We start from the raw sequence: 12,546 nt of genomic DNA, 5'->3' as shown, positions 1-12,546 counted from the left end.
TCTTTATTTGAAAATTTTCTCCCTTTGTTTTGTCAGGCAATAGCCCACAGTCAGTAGGGGTCACCAGTAGCCAAGAAGTGAGGGAAGATCGCTATACTAGATGCAAGTAAATTTGTTAATTAGGGCTTTGATTGAGATGCCTAACCCTTGATCACAAGTTTAGACAATTTTTTTCTTTTTTTTTTTTTGTTTGTTTCTTTGTCTTGTTTTGTTTTTGTTTCAGTGCTGGAAAACTGGGAAGTTAAGTCACTAGAAGTAAATCATGAGACTATAGGACAGACATTCTCTCATTGAATATCAGATTCTAGATGATTCTATATTTAGAGAAATAAGACCTATGGTGCAAGTGTGACTTTTCCTCCTATATTTTATTTGAATGGTCATGAGAAAGTGTTTTGGAAAATATGCCAAGCTTAACATTTTGTGCAAGAATAATTGTTAAACTTTTCTATTGCTTCAGAGAAACAGGAACACTTGTCAACACAGTGCTCTTCTTAGGGCGAGAAAGGCTTCGTGAGGCTCATGCTTCTCTCTTATTGCAGGTACCACTGGGAGAGCCTCTGGCACAACAGTTATTCCCGAAAGTTCCAATACAGGCAAGTAAATATTTAATAAGTGGCTCTAAGTAGTTAAGCCTAGAAAAATAACAGCCCTTCCCTGGAATTTACTGTCTGTTGTAACACCAGCACAGCAAGTTCTAACTTCAGTCTTATTTACCTTTCTTAGGGACTAGCACTGGAATTGGAAGGCAAACAAGTGTCAGTGGTTCAAATCTGTTGTGCTCTCAGTTTATGATTCCTATGCCTTTGCTTCAACACAAGGGAATGTGTAGGGTAATGATAAAGGGCCAGGAAATGGGCAGAACCTTTTTAGAGCATGTCCTTTTCCAGCCATCTATTGTTTTCTTCTTCTGAATTTCTGGACTCCATGTAGAGCCGCCAGATAATTTTGTAAAAGTACACAAAGGCACTACTGCTAAAGGGAGGAGTGAGAGGCTGAAATCCAGCCAGCATTTCCTCAACAAGTTATAAAAGCCACGTGGCTTCTTCTGCTCAGAGGGGTTTTTTTCTGTCATTGTTTTTTGTTTATTTTTTACTTCATAAAATTGCTCTATGGGCTAACTACAACATTAGCCTAGACTTTCATCTGACTTCCTTTCTCTTCCTGTTATTGATCTCTGAGGCTAGCAATAGAAGCTATGTGTGATATGAAGTGTCCCTCATTTGTCTTTGCAGGTACTGCTGCGGTATCAAGCAGAGTAACTAGTGTCTCAGAAAGTTCCAGCCCAGGTAATGGAAATTACTAACTCTAATGAAGTTAACACGTTCAACATTCTTCTCCCCTTTAACACTCAAGTGTTTCAGAAAAGGAATATTTATGTCTATCAATATTAAACTTGAAGTGTAAAAGAAAAACTGTATCAGATGGAGTTAGACAAAGAAGACTTTAAGATTATGAAACAGAAGTCAAGAGCATTGCATTAGGGTTGAGATTTTGAATTTAACTTTGCTGAAATAAAGAGCAGGAGAGTTTTAAAATTCTGGGGTGAACTAGTGGAAAAGTACTGGAGACAGTAGGGGAGAGGTTGGTCCATGTGATTAGGCAATCTCTGTTTGCTAATTGGTGCTCCAAGAATGAAATTAGTCTCTTACCTTCCCACAGTGACAGGAAGATATGGGCACTATTTTTCATTGCCTTTTTTTTTTTACAATATTGTATTAGTTTCAGATGTATAGCATAGTGCACCAGTATTTTCATAGATCATAGTCTCTTTAAAATTATTGCAAAATAATGACTGTATTCCCTAAATGTATCAATATAATATTTACTTACTACTTATCTATATTATATATAGTAGTTTGTATTTGTTAATCCCCTATCCCTATCTTGTCCTTTTCTTCTTCCCTTTCCCCACTAGTATCCACTAATTTGTTCTGTATATCTGTGAGTCTGTTTCTATTTTGCTATATGCATTTTGTTTGTTTCATTTGTTAGATTCCACATATAAATAAGTGATGCCACATATAGTGTTGGTCTTTGCATGATATATTTCACTAAGCATAGTACTCTTTAAGTTCATCCACGTTGTTGCAAATGGCTGAATTTCATTCTTTTTTGGCAGAGTAATATTCCATTTAAATATATTCTACATCTTATTTATAATATTCTATTATATATATGTGTGTGTATATATATAAAATTGTGTATATATACATATATATATTTTTTCTACATCTTCTTTAACCATTTATCTGTTGATGGGCACTTGGTTTGTTTCCCTATCTTGGCTACTGTAAATAGTACTGCTATGTACATTGGAGTGCATGTATCTTTTTGAACTAGAGTTTTTATTTTTGTTTGAATATATATCCAGGGATTGTGGGGGCATATGGTAGTTCTGGCTTCCCAGTTCTGGCCATATGGTAGCTTTGGCTTCTTTAGTGGTAAAGAAACTGTCTGCCAATGCAGGAGATGTAAGAGATGTGGGTTCAATCCTCGGGTTGGGAAGATCCCATGGAGTAGGGCATGGCAACCCACTCTAGTATTTTTGCCTGGAGAATCCCATAAACAGAGGAGCCTGGCAGGCCCCAGTTCATAGGGTCACAAAGAGTCGGATATGACTGAAGTGACTTAGCATGTACACATTAAAGACCTAAATGTAAGACCTGAAACCATAAAACTCTTAGAAGAGAACATAGGTAGAACACTTTGACATAAACCATAGGAATGTTTTTTGGATCTGTCTCCTAAAGCAAAAACAAAAGCAAAACAAAACAAAACCATGAATGGAATTTAATTATACTTAAAAGTTTTTTCATATCAAAGGAAACCATCAATGAAACAAAAAAAATCTTGAATAGCAGACAATATTTGCAAATGATATGACTGACACGAGGTTAATATTCAAAATATAAAAACAGTTCATAAAACACTCCCCTCAAAATTAACACTAGACAGCCAGAAAAACAGGATGTATGAAGTAAAATAGTTCAGTGTGAAAATAGTTTTTGTCACTGACTCTTAAGTGATAGTTACCAGGGTCACAGTGAAGGAAAGTGTTAGTCACTCAGTTGTGTCTGACTCTTTGCGACCCCACGGACTGTAGCCTGCCAGGCTCCTCTGTTCATGGGATTCTCTAGGCAAGAATACTGGAATGGATTGCAGTTCCCTTCTCCAGGGGATCTTCCCAACCCAGGGATCGAAACCGAGTCTCCAATTTTGCAGCAGATTCTTTACCATCTGAGACATGAAATACTCAATTCTTCTGTGAGCAAGGAGTTGCTGTATTAGGGCCTACTATGGCAACCCACTCCAGTATTCTTGCCTGGAAAATCCCATGGGCAGAAGAACTTGGTAGGCTACTGTCCATGGGGTCGCAAAGAGTCAGACACGACTGAGCGAATTAGAAAAAAAAAAAATGTTTCAATAGCAGGAGAATGAGCTGGCATTCGTAGGTGTACTAGTACATCCCAGGTGCTTTGAGACTCTTGTTCTATGTGAAGATGTCTTCAGATACACTTTTCTGCAACCAGAAAAAGTCCAGTGCTCTTTTCCTACTCATTTTAGGTACCTCCAAGGAAGCATCTGAAGCAACTACTGGTCTCAGAGTTTCTACCACTGGTAAGTCAAATAAATATAAATGAACTTTGCTTGGTGGCATCTCAGAAGACAGGACAGCTTATCTGAAATTAAACTCTAGCTTTTAGAGTTCCCTTTACTCACCACTTTTGCTCATCTCTTAGCAGTCACTGCTTCCACAGGAGTCAAGGAACCCTCTGGTTCTGGAATGCAAACAGACAAATACTAGAAATACAAACTCTTCAATGATCAATGTGCCTGTGATTTCATATAAGGAGTTGAATTTGGGAGAGAAGAGTGGTGGGAAAGAAACAGGAAAGAAAGTCCAGGAAGATTATTCTACATTTCCTCATGAAATATGACTTGAATTTTACCTAGGGATTTTTTTTTTTCCTCCAGGATTTTTTGGGTTAGGCTTTTACCAGAAATCCCTACTGGAAGTTATGACCTTGAAATCTCTGATAAGGAGATTATGAAATGTTCAGGAATTAAATCTCCTGAAATTTTTAATATTTCCTTTAAAATTTCCACTTCAAAGTCAAATGGAATCACAACAAGCCCCAGAATATCCTACCCAGGTAAAATGAAATAACCCAAAGGCACTGGCATGAATTGTCTCTTCCACATGAAGCTTTCCTTAAGCATGAATGTGTGTGATCATTTGTGCAGGCGTACACACAGAAACTTGATATGTGTACATGCTCTCTAATAAATAAAATGACAGCACTATCCTTCTGTTTCTCCTCAGAAACCACTGTTGTCACAACAGAACAAGAAATTGAAAATAAGACAGGTCAGTGTTGGAAAAGTACTAATTTCCTTGTCACTTATTCAACTAACATTTCCTTTAACCTTATATTTGCTAGACTTGAGCAGCCCTTGCCATTTGATTACTTTGTATGTGTTGGTGGGGGAGATTATCATGGGCACAGATAATATCATTTCAGGGCATTTAATGCTACTCAAACAATGCACAACAATTATGGTCCTGGGAATATGTTGAGACTGTTAACTTCTGTTTGCTAGTTGGTAGGGGTGAGTGAAGACATCAGAGAAGAGATGACTGCATTTAATATTGGCTAGGGTGAGGAGGGAATTCTTGCCATATGACACTTGAAAACACGGAGACATTAGACAGCGTGAGGGACTTCAGGAATTAACCAGGTATTGGTATTGTCTGTGTGAGTTTCAGGGAAGAAATGAGATTAGAAAGGTGAGCAGAGCAATGCTTATGAAGGACTCTATTTCCAAACTTGAATGAGACTTTATCCTTATAATAAATGGGATCACCTTAAGGATTTTGTTAAAAGGATGATCTGATCAGATAAGTCTTAGAAAAATTACTCTGATAGAAATGTGAAGATTATAAATGTATTTTTTTATTCCTTCTATTATAAATTTCTCCTATGAACTTGGAATTCTGGGTAGGGAAATTTTTCTACTATATTTATACTTAAAGATCATTTCTCTCTCCTGTTGCTGGTTTCTGTTAATCTGCTAAATATTTATAGTTGGGAATTAACCTAGTCTCTCTTAGTAAAGAGAAGCATTTTATGCCCCAAACTTATATACCTTTAATTAATTTATTTTCTGTTTTTCTGTACCTATTAGTTGTTGGGGTCCTTTTACTTGAACCTGGAGAAACTTAAAAATTCCTCTCAAATATTCTGTTGCTCATAGTTCAGCCTTCTACTTGGTAGATAGAATAAAAATATTAATCTGAATTTTAGCAGTTTGAAAATAGAATGTGAAATTTATGAGTGGATTGTTGGGTTGACCAAACTTTCTGACATGGGAAGCCTCCAAAAAAGTAAGAAGTTTAAAGCATTTGGCAGGATTGGAGATAGAACAATATTAAAATACCATAAGACAAAAAGAACATACAAATTCTTAGAGTATTAATACCAGGTAACACATAATACATTTGTTCTATTTATATATATGGAAAATTATATGTTTTTGATAATGAGTTATCCTTTTATTTATTTGATTATATATTTTATTATTCTATTTATCAGAACTGTCTATCAAGACATTTTGAAGAGAAATTTACTTTGATTCTTGTTCCTTCTTTTGATCCTCATATTTCCTTCCCATTGACATTTGAGATCTAAAGGAAACACTCCCTAATGGTAAAATATCAAATGCCATAAGCAGTAGAAAGGGAAGATTGATGGGAATATGTCTGCTTATAAGACTAGCAATGTGGCCATGTATTTTCAGTAATAGACAACTGTATTTACTCCAAACCTATTACAATAACTTGAGAGACTAATATAAGGTATCTGTTTTTACACAGAATGTTCAACATCTCTTCCACCACCTCCAGGTAAGAATACCTCCACTTGAAAATCAAATAATTCTATGTTAATTATTCTTCTTGTAAATCAAGCTTCAGAGGTCATGCCAATAAAAGTCACTAGCTAAGGAAGTGTTATAGAATAGGGAAACTTGAAGTGGACGAATTTAGCTTTTATTCACCAAATAGTGAATGAAAGTCTGTTTTGTCACACACAAACTAATAAAGCCAAACCAAACAAATGTATTTTTTCTCTTAGTCAAAATAGAATTTACTGACACAATAAAGTGTTTCATGTAACTATATGATATCCTGATTGAAATATTGCCTTTTATTTTTTAAACTAGATAATTCCAGCTATTTTTGAGGACTGAATTTTAGCAACAAAAATTAGGGGTAATCAGAGTTTAATAATTTTAGTAGAATTTGAGTTTCTCTAAAATTATCAAGCCAATGTGGTGTGCTTTCTATTAAGTGGTGAAATTACAAAAAAAATATCACTTTCTAATTTTAGCATACAGTGGGAGAAGGGATGTTTTCAAAGAGACAATTTTCATATAAGGCTGAAAATAAATTTCACAGTGAAATATGTGACCTATGTATTATATAGCCAACACATACTATGTGTTACACATCTTACATATATTACATATACTATTTACTATATTACATATATTACATAATACTGCTATGTGTTATACATCTTACATATACTTTGGAAGGATTCTCAGGTCTTTCATTAGAGAACTGGAATTTGAGAACAGTAAGTAAGCTAATTCAGGGTATATACATCAAAGAAGAGAGACAAGGTTGAGATAATAGACTGGAGACACGTTATGGCAACCTCAGAAGCCAGAATGCTAAAATAAAGTATTTAGTTTACAGAACTATAAAAAGTATCTAATCAAGGCAATGATGAGATGAAATGTAGGTTTTAGGAAAACTGTCCTACCTATGACATAGAGAATTGACTGGATCAGGAAGAGGCCTGAGTCAGAGCAACCCATTTTAAAAAAGCCAGATTATGCCAGACCAAAAATACTAAGGTCCTAGAATAGTATTATAACAAGTGAAACCAGGAAAGGAAGGGATTCAAATGAGGATAAAGATACAAAATTTTGCAGTAGGTTCAATGCCAAATGATGAGAAGGAAACAATTAAGATGACTTCTAAGTTTTAGGCTTAAGTAATTAAAAGAACAGTTTAGGCCTTAATAAGAGGTGGGCTTCCTTAGTGGCTCAGATGGTAAAGAATCTGCCTGCAATGTAGGACACCTGGGTTCAATCCCTGTGGTGGGAAGATCCCCTGGAGAAGGGAATGGCAACCCACTTCATTGTTCTTGCCTGGAGAATCCCGTGGACAGAGGAGCCTGGTGGGCTACAGTCCTTGGGGTCTCAAAGGGTCGAACAGGACTGAGTGACTAACCCTTTCACTTTAATAGAAGGTGGCCAATTTAGAAGAAAAACTGGTTTTGAGGGAAATATGATTTAATCTGTTTTGTGCACATTGAATTTGAGGTTCTTGAAAATCTGCTGGGGTGCTGTTTATTAGGCTGAGGGAGATCTGGGTCCATAGGCTGTAAAAGATGTCTGTTCAGAAGTTTGAGAGTATATTCTTGACACTTGGCACAACAGAACCTTTTGCACTAGGACCAAGAAGGAAGGAACAGTGACCCCACAGAAGACTTGCTTGTGGGTGTCCGGGAGTCTCCGGCAAAGGTGTGGGTTGGTGGTAGCCTGCTGCAGAGTTGGGGGCACAGTCTGTAGCAGTACATGCATGGGATCTTTTGAGGGAGGGACCATTATCTTCATTACCTCCACCATAGTTTAAGTGTTAGCCGTTCACTCGTTCCCGACTCTTTGTGACCCCATAGACTGCAACCCACCAGGCTCCTTTGCCCATGAGATTTTCCAGGCAAGGATACTGGAGTGGGTTGCCATTTCCTTCTCCAGGGGATCTTCCCAACCCAGGGATCCTGGGTCTCCTGCACTTCAGGCAGATTCTATACTGATTGAGCTACAAGGGAAACCCACCATAGTTTGGCCCTAGGTAAATAACAGGAAGGGAACACAGCTCCACCCATCAATAGAAAATTGGATTAAAGATTTACTGAGCATGGTGCCGCCCATCAGAACAAGACCCAGTATCCCCCTCAGTCAATCTGTCCCATCAAGAAGCTTCCATAAGCCTCTTATCCTTCTCCATCTGAGGGCAGACAGACTGAAAACCACAATCAGAGAAAACTAACCAATCTAATCACATGGACCACAGCCTTGTCTAGATCAATGAAACCATGAGCCATGCAGTGTAAGGTCACCCAAGATGGATGGGTCATGGTGGAGAGTTCTGACAAAATGTGGTCCCCTGGACAAGGGAATAGAAAACCACTTCAGTATTCCTGCCTTGAAAACCCCATGAATAGTATGAAAAGACAAAAAAGATAAGACAGTGAAAGATGAACTCCCCAGGTCAGTAGGTGCCTAAGATGCTACTGGAGATCAGTGGAGAAATAACTCCAGAAAGAATGAAGAGATGGAGCCAAAGCAAAAGCAACGCCCAGTTGTAGATGTGACCGGTGATGGAAGCAAGGTCCAATGCTGTAAAGAGCAATATTGCATAGGAACCTGGAATGTTAGGTCCATGAATCAAGGCAAATTGGAAGTGATCAAACAAGAGATGGCAAGAGTGAATGTCGAAATTTTAGGAATCAGAGAACTAAAATGAACTAGAATGGGTGAATTTAACTCAGATGACCATTATATCTACTACTGTGGGCAAGGATCCCTTAGAAGAAATGGAGTAGCCATCATAGTCAACAAGAGTCCAAAATGCAGTACTTGGATGCAGTCTCAAAAACGACAGAATCATCTCTGTTCGTTTCCAAGGCAACCCATTCAATATCATGGTAATCCAAGTCTATACCCCAACCAGTAATGCTGAAGAAGCTGAAGTTGAATGGTTCTATGAAGACCTACAAGTCCTTCTAGAATTAACACCCAAAAAAGGTGTCCTTTTCATTATAGGGGACTGGAATACAAAAGTAGGAAGTCAAGAAACACCTGGAGTAAAAGGCAAATTTGGCCTTGCAGTACAGAATGAAGCAGGGCAAAGGCTAATAGAGTTTTGCCAAGAGAATGCACTGGTCATAGCAAACACCCTCTTCCAACAACACAAGGAAGACTCTACACATGGACATCACCAGATGGTCAACACTGCAATCAGATTCTTTGCATATTCTTTGCAGCCAAAGATGGAGAAGCTCTATATAGTTAGCAAAAACAAGACTGGGAGAGGACTGTGGCTCAGATCATGAACTCCTTATTGCCAAATTCAGACTTAAATTGAAGAAAGTTGGGAAAACCACTAGACCACTCAGGTATGACCTAAATCAAACCCCTTATGATTATACAGTGGAAGTGAGAAATAGATTTAAGGGACTAGATCTGATAGACATACTGCCTGATGAGCTATGGATGGAGGTTCATGACATTGTACAGGAGACAGGGATCAAGACCATCCCCAAGAAAAATAAATGCAAAAAAGCAAAATGACTGTCTAGGAGGCCTTACAAATAGCTGTGAAAAGAAGAGAAAAGCAAAGGAGAAAAGGAAAGATATACTCATTTGAATGCAGAATTTCAAAGGAGAGATAAGAGAGACTTCCTCAGTGATCAGTGCAAAGAAATAGAGGAAAATAATGGAATGGGAAATACTAGAGATTGCTTCAAGAAAATTAGAGATACCAAGGGAATATTTCATGCAAAGATGGGCTCAATAAAGGACAGAAATGGTATGGACCTAACAGAAGCAGAAGAGATTAAGAATAGGTGGCAAGAATACACAGAACAACTGTACAAAATAGATCTTCATGGCCCAGGTAACCATGATGGTGTGATCACTCACCTAGAGCCAGACATCCTGGAATGTGAAGTTAAGTGGACCTTAGGAAGCATCACTACAAACAAAACTAGTGGAGGTGATAGAATTCCAGTTGAGCTATTTCAAATCCTAAAAGATGTTGTGAAAGTGCTGCACTCAATATGCCAGCAAATTTGGAAAACTCAGCAGTGGCCACAGGACTGGCAAAGGTCAGCTTTCATTCCAATCCCAAAGAAAGACAGTGCCAAAGAATGCTCAAACTACCACACAATTGCACTCATTTCACACACTAGTAGTAAAGTAATGCTCAAAATTCTTCAAGCCAGGCTTCAACAATACGGGAACCATGAACTTCCAGATGTTCAAGCTGGATTTAGAAAAGGCAGAGGAACCAGAGATCAAATTGCCAACATCTGTTGGATCATCGAAAAAGTAAGAGAATTCCAGAAAAATTTGTACTTCTGCTTTATTGACTATGCCAAAGCCTTTGACTGTGTGGATCACAATAAACTGAGGAAAATTCTGAAAGAGTTGGGAATAACAGACCACCTGACCTGCCTCTTGAGAAACCTGTATGTAGGTCAGGAAGCAACAGTTAAAACTGGACATGGAACAACAGAACGGTTCCAAATCAGAAACAAGTATGTCGAGGCTGTATATTGTCACCCTGCTTACTTAACTTATATGCAGAGTACATCATGAGAAATGCTGTGCTAAATGAAGCACAAGCTGGACTCAAGATTTCTGGGAGAAACATCAATAACCTCAGATATGTAGATGACACCACCCTTATCGCAGAAAGTGAAGAAGACTAAAGAACTCCTGATGAAAGTGAAAGAGAAGAGTGAAAAAGTTGGCTTAAAACTCAACATTCAGAAAAGAAAGATCATGGCATCCGGTCCCATTACTCATGGCCTATAGATGGAGAAACAGTGGAAACAGTGGCAGACTTTATTTTTTGCAGCTCCAAAATCACTGCAGATGGTGACTGCAGCCATGAAATAAAAAGATGCTCGCTCTTTGGAAGAAAAGTTGTGACCAACCTAGACAGCATACTAAAAAGCAGAGACATTATTTTGCCAACAAAGGTCCATCTGGTCAAGGCTATGGTTTTTCCAGCAGTCATGTATGGATGTGAGAGTTGGACTATAAAGAAAGCTGGATGCTGAAGAATTGATGCTTTTGAACTGTGGTGTTGGAGAAGACTCTTGAGAGTCCCTTGGGCTGCAAGGAGATCCAACCAATCCATCCTAAAGGAGATCAGTCCTGAATGTTCATTGGAAGGACTGATGTTGAAGCTGAAACTCCAATACATTGACCACGTCATGCAAAGAGTTGACTCATTTGAAAAGACCTTGATGCTGGGAAAGATTGAAGGCCGGAGGGGAAGGTGACAACAGAGGATGAGACGGTTGGATGACATCACCGACTTAATGGACATGAGTTTGAGTAAACTCTGTGAGTTGGTGATGGACAGGAAAGCCTGGCGTGCTGCAGTCCGTGGGTTCACAAAGAGTCGGACACGACTGAGTGACTGAACTGAACTGAACTGAAGTTGACATTTAGTGGATGCTGTAAAGACGGAGAAAAGTATCAGAGGAAAGAATAGAGACAAAATGAGAGGAATGAGAAGAATCTGCTAATAGAGAGGAATTTCAGAGTGTCAGTCTGAAGGAGGAATATTTTCAAGGTGAGAGTTTTAAAATGTTAGCTATTGTAGGGGACTTGAACTGATAAAGAACCCTTTAGACTGATAATTATGAGGTCTTGGTGACTTGTAGGATTGCGAAGGCAGAAGTCGGAAAGTGAAACAAAAGGTGAACAGTAGCCATAGATTTATTGACTACTGACAGGTGAGATTTATCCTTTGCTGAGGAGTGTAAAATTAGGAAATATATATATATGCTGCTAGGGACAGTTTGCTCAAAGTAGGTGGATGTGATTGATTTACCTTAAGGCACCTGACAACTGTTCACAATACATCTCTGAAATCCTAGTGCCAGTTTAGCTTTGGTCAACCTGGTGGTTATCTACAAATAGCAGACAGTTATATTTTGCCAGATTTAATTAGCATTTGTCATTTCATGCTAACAGCTTGTTATGGACCACTGGGAGAAAAGAAGTCAGTAAGTACCCAATTTGTCTCTACTTTAATACAAATTTGCTGTCATTTGTATATTTGAATAGAAGTCTAAATTTGGATTGTATTTGTAGCCTGGAGACACATGGACTGCCAGTTGCTACAAATGCACCTGTACTGATGCAGAGACTGTAGACTGTAAACTCAAGGAGTGTCCTTCTCCACCCACATGCAAACCTGAAGAGAGACTTGTAAAGTTCAAAGATAATGATACCTGCTGTGAAATTGGATATTGTGGTATGTATTCATGATACATTGTTTTCTTTTCTACTTTATTTTTATTGAGACAAAATTGACATAAAGCAGTATTAGTTTCAGGCATACAACATAATGATTCCATATATATATATACATATATATGCACGCATATATATATACATGCATATGTATGTATATATATTGCAAAGTGATCACTACACTAAGTCTAGTTGACACCACCTATAGTTACAATATTTTTTCTTGGAATGAGAACTTTTAAGATCTACTTTCTTAGCAATATAATGCATTATTTGATTTGAATTGAATAGTTGTTTACTTATTCATATATTCAAGAGATATTTATTCAGCTACTAATCTGAGTCAAATGGTTGATAGGTATGACAAATAACAGAATCAATATTTGCCTCTTAAAACTTGCTATCTTTTGAGTA

The sequence above is a fragment of the Dama dama genome, chromosome 3 (genome assembly GCF_033118175.1).
Source record: "Dama dama isolate Ldn47 chromosome 3, ASM3311817v1, whole genome shotgun sequence".
NCBI classification, from domain to species: Eukaryota; Metazoa; Chordata; class Mammalia; order Artiodactyla; family Cervidae; genus Dama; species Dama dama.
This window is presented reverse-complemented; position numbering follows the sequence as displayed.